This window comes from Oryx dammah, unplaced genomic scaffold (assembly GCF_014754425.2).
Source record: "Oryx dammah isolate SB20612 unplaced genomic scaffold, SCBI_Odam_1.1 HiC_scaffold_16, whole genome shotgun sequence".
Taxonomy (NCBI): domain Eukaryota; kingdom Metazoa; phylum Chordata; class Mammalia; order Artiodactyla; family Bovidae; genus Oryx; species Oryx dammah.
The window spans coordinates 16,858,757-16,879,013 of NW_024070200.1; the positions used below are offsets into that span (position 1 = coordinate 16,858,757).

The 20,257-nt window shown below is 37.7% G+C and overlaps 1 pseudogene; it reads left to right on the forward strand.

Annotated features, from left to right (window-relative positions):
* The first annotated feature begins 2,926 nt into the window (after positions 1-2,926).
* Positions 2,927-4,023, forward strand: LOC120875042 (annotated as a pseudogene).
* The last annotated feature ends 16,234 nt before the right edge of the window (positions 4,024-20,257 follow it).

The following is a 20,257-nucleotide window of genomic DNA, read 5'->3' on the forward strand; positions in this document are numbered from 1 at the left end:
AACACGCTTAGACTTTAAAATGACATCGTTGATTCCTTGGTAAAGATATATCTTACAGTGAGGTGAATTAGTTGTCAGAAAAGTGGCAGTGATGATCTAATCATAAGCCAGGAGCAAGTAGATATGATCTAAGGAAAAACACTGGTTCTCTAGAGAAATTGAAAAATTTCTGTGGCTTACTAGTGTTAAAGCCAACATTCCCTAGGTTCCTGCTCCAGCTGATAGGGAGACAAGAGTCTTAATATTTTAAATAAAATAAGGATGTGAATTTGAATATTAAGCACCCTGTGAACAAGCAATACAAAGAGAAGAAAGGAATAATTGTTGAAATAAACATCTGTTAAAAATTAATTGTGTAGTCTTTCAATTTATCTAAAAAGCAAACAAAATTGAAATGCATTTATATTCAGCTGTAAAATATTCAACAAATGTTAAATGTCATTGGAAATAATTAACAATTTGTGATTTACATTAGAAACAAATTAGAATGCCAAAGCAGCAACATGGACATATGTGTATGTGTGTTTGTGTAAATCAGAAACAAAGCAATGTGTAATATGTATACCATATATTTTGATTACCTATATGCATAAATATAGAGAAGAAAAGTAATTAGATGGGATGTGAGTTTTGGAATTCACCAGAGGAGGTAAAAACATTAAGAGAATTTAAACCAGAGATTATGAGAATAAAGCAGGGGAAACCAGGGATACTACAATGAAAACATAGTGTCAACAGGGACAGGCAATTTTTTTTGTCCTCTTTTTAGTCTTGTCTTTTTCACATATGGTCACATATACACAAAATGTATTGACATAAATGTGCATTTAAACACAAATACATACAAATTATAGCAGCACTGTATATCTACAAATCATTTCACATAACAAAACACTATTTCAGATATATTATCATCACTGAACAACTTGGAAATAAGAATCAGTGACAAATGCATACTTGGAGAATTAGAGTGTTAGATATATTTTGCATCTTTCTAGAACCACTCTACCCTATCCTGTCCTCTGTCAGGTTACCTGATCCATATGATTCACATCTAAGAGTTTGCCTGTCACTTGCCTTCCTGTTGTGTTTAACCAGTGGGGAACCAGGGAGGAGGATTGAAGAGTCTGAGGAGAAAGGGGTCAAAGTATACAGGTCTCTGTACCCCACCCTGTGAGTCTACCCTGTGCCTGCTGTGTCCCTTCACAGAAGGATGCTGCTTCTCCTAAAAAGACCTGTTCTAAAGAATTCTCCTTTCTTTTGGAATTGTAAGCTCCTTCCTTATCTCTATTATTTGAACCTAGAGGTGGTAATGGTTGTATTGATGCTAACCTCAAATTCAAGCACTATTCATATGGTTCTCCAATATACAAGCCAAGCTTTTGAAATTATTTTTTTGTGATTAAACTTTTAGGTATTCAAATTTGTTTCTGCCATGTGTCTCCCATTGGGTCCTGATTGAGACAGTGAGAAAATAAAATTGATATTGAGAAAACAAAGTTGATCAATGCAAACAGTGGAAGTGGCAAAGCTTCATGTAGGAAATACACTCTGAGGTGGCTCAGCAGTAAAGAATCTTCCTGCAATGCAGGAGACACGGGTTCAATCACTGGATTGGGAAGATCCCCTGGAGAAGGGAATGGCTACCCATTCCAGTATTCTTATCTGAAATTCCAGGGACAGAGGAGACTGGCAGGCTGCAATTTATGGCATCTCAAATTGTTGGACAGGACTGTTCAGTTCAGTCACTCAGTCGTGTCTGACTCTTTGTGACCCCATGGATCGCAGCACGCCAGGCCTCCCTGTCCATCACTAACTCCTGGAGTCCACCCAAACTCATGTCCATAGAGCAGTTATGCTATCCAGCCATCTCATTCTCTGTCATCCCCTTTTCCTCATGCCCCCAACGCCTCACACCTCAAAGACTTTTCCAATGAGTGAACTCCTCGCATGAGGTGGCCAAAGTATTGGAATTTCAGCTTTAGCATCAGTCCTTCCAATGAACACCCAGGGCTGATCTCCTTTAGGATGGACTGGTTGGATCTCCTTGCAGTCCAAGGGACTCTCAAGAGTCTTCTCCAACACCACAGTGTAAAAGAATCAATCAATTCTTCGATGCTCAGCCCTCTTCATAGTCCAACTCTCACATGCATACATGACCACTGGAAAAACCATAGCCTTGACTAGACGGACCTTTGTTGGGCAAAGTAATGTCTCTGCTTTTCAATATGCTTTCTAGGTTGGTCATAACTTTCCTTCCAAGGAGTAAGCATCTTTTAATTTCATGGCTGCAATCAACATCTGCAGTGATTTTGGAGCCAAAAAAATTAAAGTCTGACACTGTATCCACTGTTTCCCCATCTATTTGCCATGAAGTGATGGGACCAGATGCCATGATCTTCGTTTTCTGAATGTTGAGCTTTAAGGCAACTTTTTCACTCTCCAGTTTCACTTTCATCAAGAGCCTTTTAGTTCCTCTTCACTCTGCCATAAGGGTGGTGTCATCTGCATATCTGAGGTGATTGATATTTCTCGCAGCAATCTTGATTCCAGCTTGTGCTTCTTCCAGCCCAGTGTTTCTCATGATGTACTCTGCATATAAATTAAATAAGCAGGGTGACAATATACAGCCTTGATATAATCCTTTTCCTATTTGGAACCAGTCTATTGTTCCATGTCCACTTCTAACTGTTGCTTCCTGACCTTCATATAGGTTTCTCAACAGGCAGGTCAGATGGTCTGGTATTCCCATATCTTTCAGAATTTTCTACAGTTTATTGTGATCCACACAGTCAAAGGCTTTGGCATAGTCAATAAAGCAGAAATAGATGTTTTTTCTGGAACTCTCTTACTTCTTTGATTATCCATCAGATGTTGGCAATTTGATCTCTGGTTCCTCTGCCTTTTCTAAAACCAGCTTGGCTCTTTCCCGGCTGGAACCAGGGAGGGTGCAGAAGAGAAGAAAAAGAAGGTTCCTGCTGTGCCAGAAACCCTTAAGAAAAAGCGGAAGAATTTCGCAGAGCTTAAGATCAAGCGACTGAGAAAGAAGTTTGCCCAAAAGATGCTTCGAAAGGCTAGGAGGAAGCTTATCTATGAAAAAGCTAAGCATTACCACAAGGAATACAGGCAGATGTACAGAACTGAAATTTGAATGGCTAGGATGGCACGAAAAGCCAGCAACTTCTATGTACCTGCGGAACCCAAATTGGCGTTCGTCATCAGGATCAGAGGTGTCAACGGTGTGAGCCCAAAGGTTCGAAAGGTGCTGCAGCTCCTTCGCCTCCGGCAGATCTTCAACGGCACCTTTGTGAAGCTCAACAAGGCATCAATTAATATGCTGAGAATTGTGGAGCCGTACATTGCATGGGGGTACCCAAATCTGAAGTCTGTAAATGAATTGATCTACAAGCATGGTTATGGCAAAATCAACAAAAAGCGAATTGCCCTGACAGACAATGCATTGATTGCTCGATCTCTTGGAAAATATGGAATCATCTGCATGGAGGATCTGATTCATGAGATCTATACCATTGGAAACCGTTTCAAAGAAGCAAACAACTTCCTGTGGCCCTTTAAATTGTCTTCTCCACGAGGTGGAATGAAGAAAAAGACCACCCATTTTGTAGAAGGTGGAGATGCTGGCAACAGGGAAGACCAGATAAACAGGCTTATTAGAAGGATGAACTAAGGTATCTACCAGGATTATTTTTGTGTTCTGGTTAATAAACAATTGAATCAAATTGAAATGTACTGTCTTGGTTGACTTTTATTTTTCCTTTGCAAATCTTGGTGCAACAAGATTAAGTCAAATCAACAGCCTGGCCTCTTGGATGCAAAATTTAGGGTCCAGCCTGTGTCTTGTGAAAAACATTCCTTGGGTTTATTGAAGATTTTCCTGTACAAAAAACAATCCTGATTTTCCATTTTCAGTTGGCCAAACTGGGTCTAATCTAAGAAAGCCTATTTCATAGGCCTTTGTGCATGATAAAAAGTTCAGTTTACAGATTAAAAATGTTGCAGAAATTCAAATAAATAAATAAATAAATAAAACCAGCTTGAACATCAGGAAGTTCATGGTTCACATATTGCTGAAGCCTGGCTTGGAGAATTTTTGAGAATGCTTTGAGCTGAGTGCAATTGTGTGGTAGTTTGAGCATTCTTTTGCATTGCCTTTCTTTGGGATTGGAATGAAAACTGACTGTTTCCAGTCCCGTGGCCACTGCTGAGTTTTCCAAATGTGCTGGCATACTGAGTGCAGCACTTTCACAGCATCATCTTTCAGGATTTGAAATAGCTCAACTGGAATTCCATCACCTCCACTAGCTTTATTCGTAGTGATGCTTTCTAAGGCCCAGTTGACTTCACATTCCAGGATGTCTGGCTCTAGGTGAGTGATCACACCATCGTGATTATCTGGGTCATGAAGCTCTTTTTTGTACAGCTCTTCTGTGTATTCTTGCCACCTCTTCTTAATATCTTCTGCTTCTGTTAGGTCCATACCATTTCTGTCCTTCATCGAGCCCATCTTTGCAAGAAATATTCCCTTGGTACCTCTAATTTTCTTGAAGAAATCTCTGGTCTTTTCCATTCTGTTGTTTTCCTCTATTTACTTGCATTGATCACCGAGGAAAGCTTTCTTATCTCTCCTTGCTATTCTTTGGAACTCTGCGTTCAGATGCTTATATCTTTCCGTTTCTCCTTTGCTTTTCTCTTCTCTTCTTTTCACAGCTATCTGTAAGGCCTCCTCAGCCAGCCATTTTGCTTTTTTGGCATTTCTTTCCCACGGGGATGGTCTTGATCCCTCTCTCCTATACAATGTCATGAACCTCCGTCCATAGTTCATCAGGCACTCTATGAGATCTAATCTGTTAAATCTATTTCTCAATTCCACTCTATAATCATAAAGAATTTGATTTAGGTCATACCTGAATGGTCTAGTGGTTTTCCATACTTTCTTCAATTTAAGTCTGAATTTGGCAATAAGGAGCTCATGATCTGAGCCACAGTCATCTTCTGGTCCTCTTTTTGCTGACTCTGTAGAGCTTCTCCATCTTTGGCTGCAAAGAATATAATGAGTCTGATTTCGGAGTTGACCATCTGGTGATGTCCATGTATAGAGTCTTCTCTGGTGTTGTTGAAAGAGGGTGTTTGCTATGACCAGTGCGTTCTCTTGGAAAAACTCTACTAGCCTTTGCCCTGCTTCATTCTGTACCCCAAGGCCAAACTTGCCTGTTACTCCAGGTGTTTCTTGACTTCCTACTTTTGCATTCCAGTCCCCTATAATGAAAAGGACATCTTTTGGGGGTGTTAGTTCTAAAAGGTCTTGCAGGTCTTCATAGAGCCATTCAACTTCAGCTTCTTCAGAATTACTTGTTGGAGCATAGGCTTGGATTACCGCGATATTCAATGGTTTGCCTTGGAAACAAACAGAGATCATTCTGTGGTTTTTGAGATTGCATCCAAGTACTGCATCAGACTCTTTTGTTGACCATGATGGCTACTCCATTTCTTCTAAGGGATTCCTGCCCACAGTAGTAGGTATAATGGTCATCTGAGTTAAATTCACCCATTCCAGTCCATTTTAGTTCACTGATTCCTAGAATGTTGACTTTCACTCTTAATATCTCCTCTTTAACCACTTCCAATTTGCCTTGATTCATGGACCTAACATTCCAGGTTCCTAATTAATATTACTCTTTACAGCATTGGACCTTGCTTTTATCACCAGTCACATCCACAGCTGGGTATTGTTTTTGCTTTGGCTTCATCCCTTCATCCTTTCTGGAGTTATTTCTACTGGAGTTAGATCTCCAGTAGCGTGTTGGGCACCTGCTGACCTGGGGAGTTCCTCTTTCAGTATCTTATCATTTTGCCTTTTCATACTGTTCATGGTGTTCTCAAGGCAGGAATACTGAAGTGGTTTGCCAGTCCCTTCTCTAGTGGACCACATTCTGTCCGACCTCTCCACGATAACCTGTCCCTCTTGGGTGGCCGCACCCATCAGGGCTTGATCTGTGTGATCAGATTGGCTAGTTTTCTGTGATTATGTTTTCAGTGTGTCTGCCCTCTGATGCCCTCTTGCAACACCGACTGTTTTACTTGGGTTTCTCTTACCTTGGACGTGGGGTATCTCTTCACGGCTACTCTAGCAAAGCGCAGCCACTGCTCCTTACCTTGAATGACATCGCCCCTCCTACCTTGAACATGGAGTAGCTCCTCCACCGCTCCTTGGATGTGGGGTTGCTCCTTTTGGCTGCTGCCCCGACTTTGGACTTGGGGTTGCTTCTATTGGCATAAAATTTAATCAAAGGAAAAAAGAATGAGAATCTTGATATCAATTATCATTACAATGGATTCTGATTAGAATATTCTTTACATGTTCTTGAGTCTCAAACTTCATTTTCAGTATAATTTATAGGAAGTTGTTAAGATTCCTCAGACCTCTCCATAGAAATTGTGGTTTAGCAGATGAGGAAAGATACACTTTAAACATTGCCACAGATCATTATACTACAGGTGTTCCAAAGAGCAGGCTTTGAAAGCAATGCATGGACATAAATAAGAAGATTACATTACTTATGAAGGAACAAAATAAAAGATAACACTGCAAAACGCTTAGCTACTTATAACTAAAATATCTCCCTAAACACTTGCGTGAGAACTTTAGCCAAACCACTCCTGCTGGCTTACTTCTTTACAAAGTAATATAAAAGAAACTGCAACAAAATGCTTGTAGGATAGTTGTTTAAAGAATGTGCCTTTTGCTTGTTGAAATAATTTATCTAATTTTTTATAACATACCTTATTTCTACAGTTACATGAAAGAAGCACTATGTTCAAGGTACAATAGATTTAAATGTATGTCTTGAATTTTATTTCTGTTATTATCTAAACTCAAGATTGGGGAAAAGAGGAATAATTTGAAGATTGGTCTTGAAATCAACATTTTTTGATAATATAAAGATTTATATTGATAATATAAAACATTAATTAAAAAAAAACCATAATATCTTAGAAACTGAACTTACTTAAGTTAGTAAGCAGGAATAATGAACTCAGAATGTTATTTGGTTAGATTTATATGTAATGTGGCCTCTTTTTTTGTGGCTATCTAAATAACTAACATGTGTAAAATGACTTTTGATTAAGGTTATTCTAAAACATTTAATAGATGTCTTGGCAATACTCCTAAATGCATATTATCATCTTAATCTTATCAGACATTAAAATGTCTGTATAATATTTTCAGATCCTATTTTCTAACTTTGGGAGTTTATCAGGTTCTTTGATGGTGTATAATTTCTCATACAGCATTTTTGAATGTTAAATAGAAAAGTAAAAGTCTCAACTAAATTCACTGGAAGCTGCAACTTGAAATTCTTCCTTCAGATGTAGTTGTCTCCATGATTAATTAAAAGTCAGTCATGAATAATGAAAATATCATGACATGAAAGAGATGACAGTATAAAGCACAACCTCATCTGGAATAGACATGATTACATAACTTGATTATCTGGGAGAACTAAGGACACGCTTTTGAGTACCCTGACTATTTACCATTCGAAAGTCATCCCAGTATGTAATTTAATGTAATTCATCCTCACACTGTTTCTTGGTTTGTTTCATTCTAATTACAATACAATCACAGAAAACATTATTGAACATTTGTATTAACCCTTGATCAAATACTCAAATTTGTATTTGATGACTATTTCTTGAATTAATACTGCTTTGTTTCTACATATTAATACATATTTATTAAACTACAAATGAAAATTTTCTTTTAAAGCAATCCTTAATAACCTTCATTTAGGGAGAAATTAAAAGTAGGAGTATAAATTTATTGATAAAATATTTCTGGAAGCCACAGTGAAAATACGTTTGAGATATGTCATAGGCAATATCTTTCATGTTGAAGAGCTATAGGGATTTTTACCTTAGCTAGAATTTGTTCTTAAATTATTTTGTTTAGAGCTAGTTTGATTATAGTGATTACTTACAGTAGTCAAAATTGAATGCTTATTGTATGCTCTGCATGCCCTAATATGTTATATTTCACAGCTGCTAATGATACAGTTATTATGAATTAAAACATGATTATTAGCCTATATTTAGAAAAAGTTTTATTATAAAGTCAAATTTTGAACCTAGATCCACTGTATTTTGGATTGGCCAAAAAGTTCATTTGGGTTTTTCTATATGATGTTACAGTAAACCTAGAACAAACTTTATAGCCATGCAATATTTTAGTAGACTGCATTTAAAAGTATATGTTTTTGAATTAGTTATCAAAGTCACACAGCATAAAGAAGCATATTGTTTTAAACTGTTCTTTATTTTTCTTAAATTCATAGAATTTAAAAGCATCCAGATATTTACACAGTGCTACATATGTAGAATATTAGAATAACTGGAATGCACCCACATTCCCCATGAACCCTAAAAAAGCCTTACATTTCCTATAAGCTCTAAAATAGTATTGTATTTCATATTTGCTTACAACAGTCCTTTTTCTCAAAAAAAAAAAATTATCATCCTCATTTCCATAAGGAGGGAGTATCTACCAAACATGTTTTTGTAGATAATAACAGTTTTCCTTTTATCCAAATTGAATCAAACTCCTCTTCCATGAATTTTCTGTCCTAAGTCTGACACAGCATGCTAATATGCTTAGATTTTACACTATTTCTTCCATGTCCAAAGTATAATTTTGTATTATAAGCAGCAGGAATTATATCTGTGTCTCCAAATGTTATCATTTTGTATATAAGATTTATTTCATTTATCTCAGGTAAACTGTCTAAGGTAAATAGAAATATATACATAAAAGACATATAATCACTTGATATATTGTGAATTAAATGAAAAAGTGGTAGAGTCATATCTTCAATAGCTGTATACTGAACATTTCCTGTTGGAAATTATAATTTGGGAATGTCTCTACAGGCTGTTCTATATTTCTTGCCAACAGGAGGGATGTAGTAAGAGGAACAGGCCATAATGTGAATGGCACATTCTCATTAGGACCAGGAATTAGAGGTAGATGTCTATCCATTTTTATACCTGATCCCTGAAAACTTTGGAAAACATATTTAAGAATATTTAGGAAAACACACTAGATTTGTTAATATAGATTTTCTCAGTCAAATGTATTTTTCAAATTCAGTATCAATTTAATTTCCATTTACATCATCATTTGAAACATCAAATGTGGTATTTCATCATCACCTGAAGTATCAAATATAATGTGATGAATTCTCATTGAAATATTCAAAGCTATAAAAATATTTGAGTGTAGGCAGAGAAAGATGCAGTGTTGTTATTTAATAACAAAAAGTAAGGTGTGTTGAACTTCTTACCTGCTTTTGTTATTTTACAGATACAATACTTCTGAAAGTTTGATATTTCTAGGAAGCTAAGAATCAAATATGTGTGAATTTCAATAAAATGTGTTCTCTAAAATATTCCTCTAGTCTAATCCTGCTTCTCCACATGAATGTTCTCTGGACTTGAATTTTTACTTTTTGGAACATGTAGTATTCTTCTTCATGGATCATAACCTTGTCATGGAGAAGGGGCTTGTGTAACTCAAAGAAGCTATGAGTCATGACTGACAGATCATAGTGGAGAGTTCTGACAAAATGCAGTCCACTGGAGGAGGGAATGGCATACCACTACAGTATTTTGCTGTGAAAACTACATGAACAGTATGATAAGGCAAAAAGATATGACACCAGAAGTTGAGCCACGTAGGTCAGAAGGTGTCCAGTATGCTACCAGGAAAAAGTGGAAGTCAAATACTAATAGCTCCAGAAAGAATGTAGCTGGTGGGTCAAAGTGGAAACAATGCTTAGCTGTTGTTGTATCTGGTAGTGAAAGTGAAGTCCAATGCTGTAAAGAGTAATATTGCATAATAACCTGAAATGTTAGCTCCATGAATCAAGGACAATGAGATGTGCCCAAGCAGGAGATGGCAAGAGTGAATTTTGACATCTTAGGAATCGGTGAATTGAAACGGACGGGAATAGGCAAATTTAATTCAGATGACCATTATATCTACTAATGTGGGCAAAAATCCTGTAGAAGAAATGGAGTAGCTCTCATAATCAACAAAAGTGTCCAAAATGCAGTACTTGGGTACAACCACAAGAACAACGGCATGATCTCGGTTCGTTTCCAAGGCAAGCCATTTCAACATCACAGTCATCCAAGTCTGTGCCCCAACTGCTGATGCTAAAGAAGCTGCAGTTGGACAGTTGGACCTACAAGACCTTCTAGAACTAACAGCAAAAAAAAAAAAAGTTTTTTTTTCATTATAGGGGAAGGAAAGCAAAAGTACGAAGTCAAGATATACCTGGAGTAACAGGTAAGTTTGGCCTTGGATTGCAAAATGAAGCAGGATAAAGGCTAACAGAATTGTGTCAAGAGAATGTACTGCTTGTAGCAAACACCAGTGTCCAACAACACAAGAGACAGAGCTACACCAGGACATCGCCAAATGGTCAATACTGAAATCAGACTGATTATAGATTGATTATATTATTTACAGCCAAAAATGGAGACACTATATACAGTCAGCAAAAACAATACTGAGCTGACTGTGGCTCAGATCATGAGCTCCTTTATGCAAAATTCAGGCTTAAATTGGGAAAACAAGTAAGCCAGAAAGAAAAACACCAATACAGTATACTAACACATATATATTGAATTTAGAAAGATGGCAATGATGACCCTGTATGCAAGACAGCAAAAGAGACACAGATGTGTAGAGTGGACTTCTGGACTCAGAGGGAGAGGGAGAGGGTGGGATGATTTGGGAGAATGGCATTGAAACATGTATACTATCATGTAAGAAATGAATCGCCAGTCTATGTCTGATGCAGGATACAGGATGCTTGGGGCTGGTGCACGGCAATGACCCAGAGAGATGTTATGGGGAGGGAGGTGGGAGGGGGGTTCATGTTTGGGAACGCATGTACACCCATGGTGGATTCATGTCAATGTATGGCAAAACCAATACAGTATTGTAAAGTAAAAAAAAAGAAGTATGACATAAATCAAACCCCTTATGATTATTCAGGGAAGGTGATGAATAGGTTCTAGGAATTAGATCTGATGGACAGGGTGCCTGAAGAACTATGGACAGAGGTTCATAGATGTACAAGATTCAGTGAAAAAAGCAATCCAAAAAAAAAAAAAAAAAAGAAATGCAAGAAGGCAAGGTGGTTGTCTAAGTACACTTTATACAAAGCTGAGGAAAGAAGAGAAGCAAAAAGCAAGGGAGAAAAGGGAAAGATATCCCCAACTGAGTGCAGAGTTCCAGAGAATAGCAAGGAGAGATAAGAAGACCTTCTTAAATGAACAGTTCAAAAAGTAGAGAAAACAATAGAATGAGAAAGACTAGAGGTCCCTTCAAGAAAATTGGAGATATCAAGGGAACATTTCATGCAAGAATGGATATGATAATGATAAGGACAGAAATGGTGGTAAAGACTGAAAAAAAGCAGAAGAGGTTAACAAGAGGTGGCAAGGATACACACAAGAACTATACAAAAAAGTGTTTATGACCCAGATAACCACAATAATGTGGTCACTCACCTAGAGCCTGGCATCTTGGAGTCTGAAGTAAAGAGGCCCTTAGGAAGCATTGAACAAGGCTCATAGAGTTGATGGAATTTCAGGTGAGCTATTTCAAATCATATAAGATGATGCAGTTAAACTGCTGCCCTCAATATACCAGAAAATTTGGGAAACTCAGCAGTGGCCACAGGACTAGAAAAGGTCAGTTTTCATTTCAATCCCAAAGAAGAGCAGTGCCAAAGAATGTACAAAGTACTGTACAATTTCATTCATTTCACACGCTAGCAAGATTATGCTCAAAATCCTTCAAGCTACGTTTCAGCAGTGTGTGAACCAAGAACCTCCAATTGTAGAATCTGGGTTTACAAAAGGTAGAGGAACCAGAGATCAAATTGCCAACATCCGTTAGATCATAGAAAAAGCAAAGGAATTCTAGAACAGCATCTACTTCTGCTTCATTGACTATGCTAAAGCCTTTGACAGTGTGATCACAACAAACTGTGGAAAATTCTTTAGGAGAATTTCAGGATTCTCTTACCCATATCCTGAGAACCTGTATGTAGGTCAAGAAGTAGCAGTTAGATCCTTACATGGAACAACAGACTGCTTCAAAATTGGGAAAGGTGTACATCAAGGCTGTATATTGTCACCCTGCTTATTTAGCTTATATGCAGAGTACCTCATGGGGCATTAGTAGCTGGATGCAGCTCAAACTGAAATTAAGATTGCCAGGAAAAATATCAATAACCTCAGATATAAAGATGACACCACCCTAAAGGAAGAAAATAGAGATGAAATAATGAGCCCTTTGATGAAGGTGAAAGAGGAGAATGAAGAAGCTAGCTTAAAATTCAGCAATCAAAAAACTATGATGTTGGTATCCAGTCCCATCACTTCATGTCAATAGATGGGGAAAAAATGGAAACAGTGACAGACTTTATTTTCTTGGGCTCCAAAACTGCTGGGAATGGTGACTGTAGCCATGAAATTAAAAGATGCTTGCTCCTTGGAAAGAAAGTTATGACCAACCTAGACATATTAAAAAGCAAAGACCACCTTTACCAACCAAGGTACGTATAGTGAAAGCTATGGTTTTTCCAGTAGTAATGTATGGAGGTGATTGTTGGACCATAAAGAAGAATTGATGCCTTCAAATTGTGGTGTTGGAGAAGATTCTTGAGAGTCCCTTGGATAACAAGGAGATCAAACCAGTCAATCCTAAAAGAAATCAACCCTGAATATTCATTGGGAGGGCTGATGCTGAAGTTTAAGCTCCAGTACTTTGGCCACCTGATTTGAAGAGCTGACTCATTGGAAAAAATTCTGATGCTGGGAAATATTGAAGGCAAAAGGAGAAGAGGGTGGCAGAGGATACAATGTTTAGATAGCATTTCCAACTCAGTGGACATGAATCTGAGGAAACTCCAGCAGATAGTGAAGGACAGGGAAGCCTGGCATGCTGTAATCCTTGGGATCACAAAGAGCTGAACACCAGTGAGCAACTCAACAGCAACAACAACATGTATTCTAGAATGACACATACATGGCGATAGGGTATTTAAAATAATTCAATAAGTTGCCAAAGGCTACACATGAAGACACATTGTTTTTAATTCCAAATCAGGTACTTTTTGTTGTTGTTGTTTTGCTATGTATAAAAATTTTATTTAACGTAATTAAAGTGAACTAAGGATGTGAGATATCATTGCTTGTACTTTTTAATGATATTTTTGTAGTTTATTGATCCCATACTTTCTAAGGAGTATCATGAAGACATAAGAATACAACACATTAAGGTTTATAGTTCATTGGACTAAGCAGCATATGTTGATGACTTAGATGTCTTTCTTCAAGGTGTTGCTGAAGAAATTAGAACTCAGCTCAGCTAGCAGCAATTCAAGATACAGAAACAGCCTATTTTTTCCCTCAGAGTATGCCCATGAATGTGCTAGAGTAGCTATCTTGTGTGAGAGCTGAGCAGAATTGCTGCCAGCCAGAGAGGAAATAGGCATCAGACACACAGTAAACCTGTGTGGCTGTGTCTAGTTTGGTATCTCAGGAAAGGAAATGTTGGGATCATTATTGAGTAATTAATACACAGGCAGTGGAGGTTAGTGTTGCCCCGGCCAAATCAGTTACTTTTGAATAAAGAGATTTTTCTTATTCTTTTGCAATTTATTCAGTTCAGCTCAGTTCAGTTCAGTCGCTCAGTTGTGTCTGACTCTTTGAGACACCATGAATTGCAGCACGCCAGGCCTCCCTGTCCATCACCAACTCCCGGAGTTCACTCAAACTTAGATAACTGTTATCTTCAGTTCAGTTCAGTTCAGTCTCTCAGTCATGTCTGATTCTTTGCGACCCCATAACTGCAGCACACCAGGCTTCCCTGTCCATCACCAACTCCCAGAGCTTACTCAAACTCATGTCCATCGAGTTGGTGATACCATCCAACCATCTCATCCTCTGTTGTCCCCTTCTCCTGCCTTCAATCTTTCCCAGCATCAGGGTCTTTTCCAATAAGTCAGTTCTTCACATCAGGTGGCCAAAGTATTGGAGTTTCAACTTCAGCATCAGTCATCCAGATGAATATTTAGGGCTGATTTCCTTTAAGATGGGCTTGTTGGATCTCCTTGCAGTCCAAGGGACTCTCAAAGGTCTTCTCCAACACCACAGTTCAAAACTGTTATCTTAGTTTTAGCTACCAAACTAACTGAAAATTGTTTCCTTGTTTTTTTTTTCTTTTTTTTTAAAAAACACAACAACTAGAGACAAAATATTTCAAGTTTAAAATAGCCATATTCAGGAGACTGTATTTTTTAAATAACCAATCCTAAACTAATTTAGATTTTCATTCTCCACCTTCTAGGAAAAAAATATTTTACTGAATAAAATCATAATTGATTGAAAACATTTAAAGAAAAAAAATATTTTTGTGTGTTTACATCTCAGAAGATGAGAACAGACTCATCAGACATGCTAACTAACCTGGGGTGTTGGCACTAGAGAAGGTCCCTATAGGTGGAGTAGGATTAAACTGGAATGTTAAGTGACAGAACGTGCTCCTATCAGAGGTGTAAATACGGACTCCAGAGATGTAAAATATGCACTCCAGTATAGCAGGAATCCAAGGTCAATGTCACTGGCCTAGGCTAAGGGATGCCATTGAAAGTAAGAGATAACAGACAGGTCAGGAAATAAGAATTCAATGGAATAAAATTGATTATATTAGAATATATTGTATCAGTTATAGAATTGATGTATTATATATTAAAAGCAAGTAGTAGGTTCCAGTTGATTATTATAAACTCAACTAAGAATAGACTGGACACTCCTGCCTGAGCTTATCAAGTCTTGACCTAACTCAGTCTCTATCACCTCTCCAAATATATCTTCAACTTTTGCCTTCCTAGTTCGCTACATGCCATACCTACAGGTTTGTTTTTCTTTTCTACTTATATGCTCTATTCCTGTCCCCCAGACTTTGTATTTTCTGTAAACTGTGCTAGAAACTTGTGCCTTCAGATCTTGATATGTTATTTTCTTCTTGTTTTTCATATTTTAGCTCAAATTTCACACTCCTTAGACATGCATTCCTGATAATCCCATTCAGGTCCTAGAACTACCCAAGCCCAAAGACCCACTGTTATATATTATCAATAGTACCTACCACTCTTTTTCTTTTATTTGTTTACATGTTTGTGGGTTTTCTTCTTCATCAAAAATGTAAACTTCATGAAGGGGAGAAAGGGGGTTGCCTGTTGTGCTAACATCCTAGTAATCCTTGGCATATAGTAGACAAAAATATACATTCACTAAATGTATATTAGTCAATCTTTATTAAATTCTTCTGGAGAAAAAAGTACCCTCCCCCCACAATCTCATAAGGCTATTTCTTGCTTATGATTTATGTTTGCTGCCAGTTAACAACCAAAATGCTTCCAAGTTTTTATCCTAGGTCCCCGAATGAAGGAGACACCTGCAGCTGGGTCATGAGATTGCTGTTGCAGAAGGAAGATAGGGAATGTGAAAAGGATTCAGTGACACTTAAAGTGTATCTCTTCTGTGCACATTCTGCTGTCTTACCAAGTGACTTGACCAAGTCTGATTTCAAGGGGAATTATTGCAATTCACGTGGCAATGGTCAGAGTTGTACAGCTCTGGCAGCATGTTATAGGCATAGGTTGGTGGAAGTGGATTGTGCTAAAATGAACTATACACACTGTTCTGTGTCTCATAGGGAGGAAAATCAGATAATTATGAACAATAATTCAATTTATCCTAGTGTAAGAGTTGATAAAATTAGCTGCAGCAAAAAGCCAAAGAGAACATTATCTTCTAAGTGAAGCTGAGTGAATTTTAGGTAAAGTTATCAACCTGTGATTCAGCTCTCAAACACAAGTAACATACTGACCTAGGTAACACTGCACACTCTTTCTAAATATATGTATTTCATGAAACTAAGTAATCAACCATTCTAAGATACCATTATTTTATGTATACCTATGAAAGAAAAAAATAGCCAGTGAAATAGACACAATGTTAAGAAACATTTATCAGAGCTAATAAAAGGAGACTAGATATAGATATTAAAATCAAATCTCCAAATTATTCAGATAATTAGTAATTAGTATTCAATATTATTTAAGCTTATGGTACTTTCCCACAAGCTGAATATATATTTATTTTAGACTGAATAAAAAGATTAACTATGCAAATTAACAGATCAAATATACTTATAGGAGCATATTTAATCTGCTTAATGTGTTTTTAAAATAATCAGCTATAATTTTGATCTATAAATGATTATTATTTCTAAGAAAATATTATCTGCATGTCAGTTGGACAGCTGTTGATACTTCAGTTTGAAAAGCATACTGGGAGGCAACATAGAAAATCTGGTTCTTAGCATCATTTCCGCTAATGAGCAATACTTCTTTGCAAATAAATGTTGACCTAAATGTGTCTCAGTTTCACATTCTGTACAATAGGATTGGATTAGAGTTGCTATTTTCAAGCTGTGCTTCATGGAGTCTTAGGATTTATGTGATGGTATTCAGTGTCCATTAAGGGGTAGGGATGTGGAGGAAGTTGGAGTAAAAAAAAAAAAAATCCCTATATTTTCCCTGTGTAGATAACTTCATGAATCATCTATCAAGTAACATTCCATGAAAAAATTTTAAAGGAAGAAAATGTCTTTCTGACAAAACATTGAAGACTAGATAATTTCTATGAAAATGATGTGCAAAAATTTAAATGAGAAATCACATATATAAATTTAATGATTTCTGGGCATGTCAGTCTTAGATACTAGAACAGATTAGTAGTTTAGGGTCTGTGAGGAAATGTAAGTTTTACCCTGTGAAGTTCAATTCACAGTATCAACTAAAAAGTGTATTAAATGATTTCTGATTCTTATTAATAAAGTATACATAATACCATGATTGCCAGTTCTAGCAGGTCTGGAATTATTTGAGCCATTTTACTGAAGTAAAACATGTACTTGTGTAATGCTAATCTCTAGTCAACTTCAGCTTCTTCAGCATTACTGGTTGGGGCATAGACTTGGATTACTGTGATATTGAATGCTTTGCCTTGGAAACAAACAGAGATCATTCTGTCGATTTTGAGATTGCATGCAAGTACTGCATTTCAGACTCTTTTGTTGACCATGATGGCTACTCCATCTCTTCTAAGGGATTCCTGCCCACAGTAGTAGATATAATGGTCATCTGAGTGAAATTCACCCATTCCAGTCCATTTTAGTTCGCTGATTCCTAGAATGTCGACGTTCACTCTTGCCATCTCCTGTTTGCCCACTTTCAATTTGCCTTGATTCATGGACCTAACATTCCAGGTTCCTATGCAGTATTACTCTTTAAAGTATCAGACCTTGCTTCTATCACCAGTCACATCTACAACTGTATTGTTTTTGCTTTGGCTCCATCCCTTCTTTCTGGAGTTATTTCTCCACTGATCTCCAGTAGCATATTGGGCACCTACTGACCTGGGGAGTTCCTCTTTTAGTATCCTATCATTTTGCCTTTTCATACTGTTCATGGGGTTCTCAGGAAAGAATACTGCTTATTTGCCATTCCCTTCTCCAGATGTTCAAGCTGGTTTTAGAAAAGGCAGAGGAACCAGAGATCAAATTGCCAACATCCGCTGGGTCATGGAAAAAGCAAAGGAGTTCCAGAAAAACATCGATTTCTGCTTTATTGACTATGCCAAAGCCTTTGACTGTGTGGATCACAATAAACTGTGGAAAATTCTGAAAGAGATGGGAATACCAGACCACCTGACCTGCCTCTTGAAAACCTATATGCAGGTCAGGAAGCAACAGTTAGAACTGGACATGGAACAACACACTGGTTCCAAATAGGAAAAGGAGCATGTCAAGGCTGTATATTGTCACCCTGCTTATTTAACTTCAATGCAGAGTACATCATGAGATACACTGGGCTAAATGAAGCACAAGCTGGAATCAAAATTGCCGGGAGAAATATCAATAACCTCAGATATGCAGATGACACCACCCTTATAGTAGAAAGTGAAGAGGAACTAAAAAGCCTCTTGATGAAAGTAAAGAGGTGAGTGAAAAAGTTGGCTTAAAGCTCAACATTCAGAAAACGAAGATCATAGCATCCGGTCCCATCACTTCATGGGAAATAGATGGGGAAACAGTGGAAACAGTGTCAGACTTTATTTTGGGGGGCTCCAAAATCACTGCAGATGGTGATTGCAGCCATGAAATTAAAAGACGCTTACTCCCTGGGAGGAAAGTTATGACTAACCTAGATAGCATATTAAAAAGCAGAGGAATTACTTTGCCAACAAAGGTCCGTCTAGTCAAGGCTATGGTTTCTCCAGTGGTCATGTATGGATGTGAGATTTGGACTGTGAAGAAAGCTGAGCACCGAAAAATTGATGCTTTTGAAGTGTGGTGTTGGAGAAGACTCTTGAGAGTCCCTTGGATTGCAAGGAGATCCAACCAGTCCATTTTAAAGATCAGTCCTGGGTGTTCTTTGGAAGGAATGATGCTAAAGCTGAAGCTCCAGTACTTTGGCCACCTCATGCGAAGAGTTGACTCATTGGAAAAGACTCTGATGCTGGGAGGGATTGGGAGCAGGAGCAGAAGGGGATGACAGAGGGTGAGATGGCAGGATGGTATCACTGACTCGATGGACATGATTTTGAGTGAACCCCAGGAGTTGGTGATGGACAGGGAGGCCTGGTGTGCTGTGATTCATGGGGTTGCAAAGAGTTGGACACAAATGAGCAACTGAACTGAACTGAATCCCTAGTCAAGCCAAATATTTAGAAATTAATACTGTTGGCCTGATAACCTTTTGGGTAAATCAGTTTAAGCTTAGCAGCATAGTTAATTCATAATAGATATGAATGCTTTGCATGTGGTCTCTGGCAGACCCGCAAGAAAGAGCTGCCGTTGCAGTAGATCACATAGTACAACTAAGCCTGTGTGACCTGCAGGATATAAGAAGTCCGGATTTATACCCTGTTTTGGACTACCAAATTCCATGGTTCTCTGTCCACAAGATAGTGACTCCTGACCTCAAAAGAAAGCAGATCATGGTACCCTTGCAGAGAAAGGATGGTTACAGTTTGTATGGAGACTCTTCAAACCTCAGCTATGAGCCAGCCTTTCAGTTGTGATCGTTATTATTTCTTTAATGCTTTGCTATATGATATCATTATCCTGCCCTAAACCTTAGATTTGTAAAACCTGTCATTTTAATCCTGTCATCTGTGGCATGGGTCATCTGTAGCAAATGAATCCTGTCGGGCTGATACCGTTAACGTGTGTGTGCACACATCTAAATTTGCTGTTTCCTAAATGATTTTCTATACCTTTTACATACCTGCTGTCATTTGACACCTTTATTAAATGACAATAAGGAAATTAATGGATACTGATGAGACAGGAAGAAAATATGGGTGGTGTCCTCAACATGGATAGTTTACCTTCCTGCAAGACAGAGGGTGTCCAGAGACAGCAGGTTACAAGCAAGATTTGTGGAGTCACACAAACCAGAGTTTGACATTGGTTCTGCATTTATTCTCCTAGTAATCTTAACCAAGGGTATTAAACTCTTCAATGATTATATGTAAAGGGAAAATAAAATAATACCTTGCATGTCCTTATCTTGTTCTGTATATCCCCCTCTCTATGTCTATATATATGTATCTATAGAGCCTTTTAGGCTGCAGTCCATGGGGTCACATGGAATAGGACACAACTTGGCGACTGAACAACAAAAATAGAGCTCTCCCTCTATATATGTACATACATTCTTTGTAAATATATATACACATATATATGTACATATGTAAATACCTATGTAAATAGCTATACATCTATATCTATCTATTTTATACCAATATTAAAGTTACCTGCTTCCCTGGTGACTCAGTAAAGAATCCACCCACAATGCAGGAGACCTGGGTTCAATCCCAGGGTTGGGAAGAGCCTCTGGAGGAGGGCGTGGCAACCCACTCCAGAATTCTTGCCTGAAGAATCCTCATGGACAGAAGAACCTAGGCGTCTACAGTCCTTGGGGTTGCAAAGAGCAACTAAGTGACTAAACATGGCACAGCATTTGGCTGGTACTCAGTAATACCAAAAATAAACAACAAACAAGCAATAAAATCCAAAACCAAC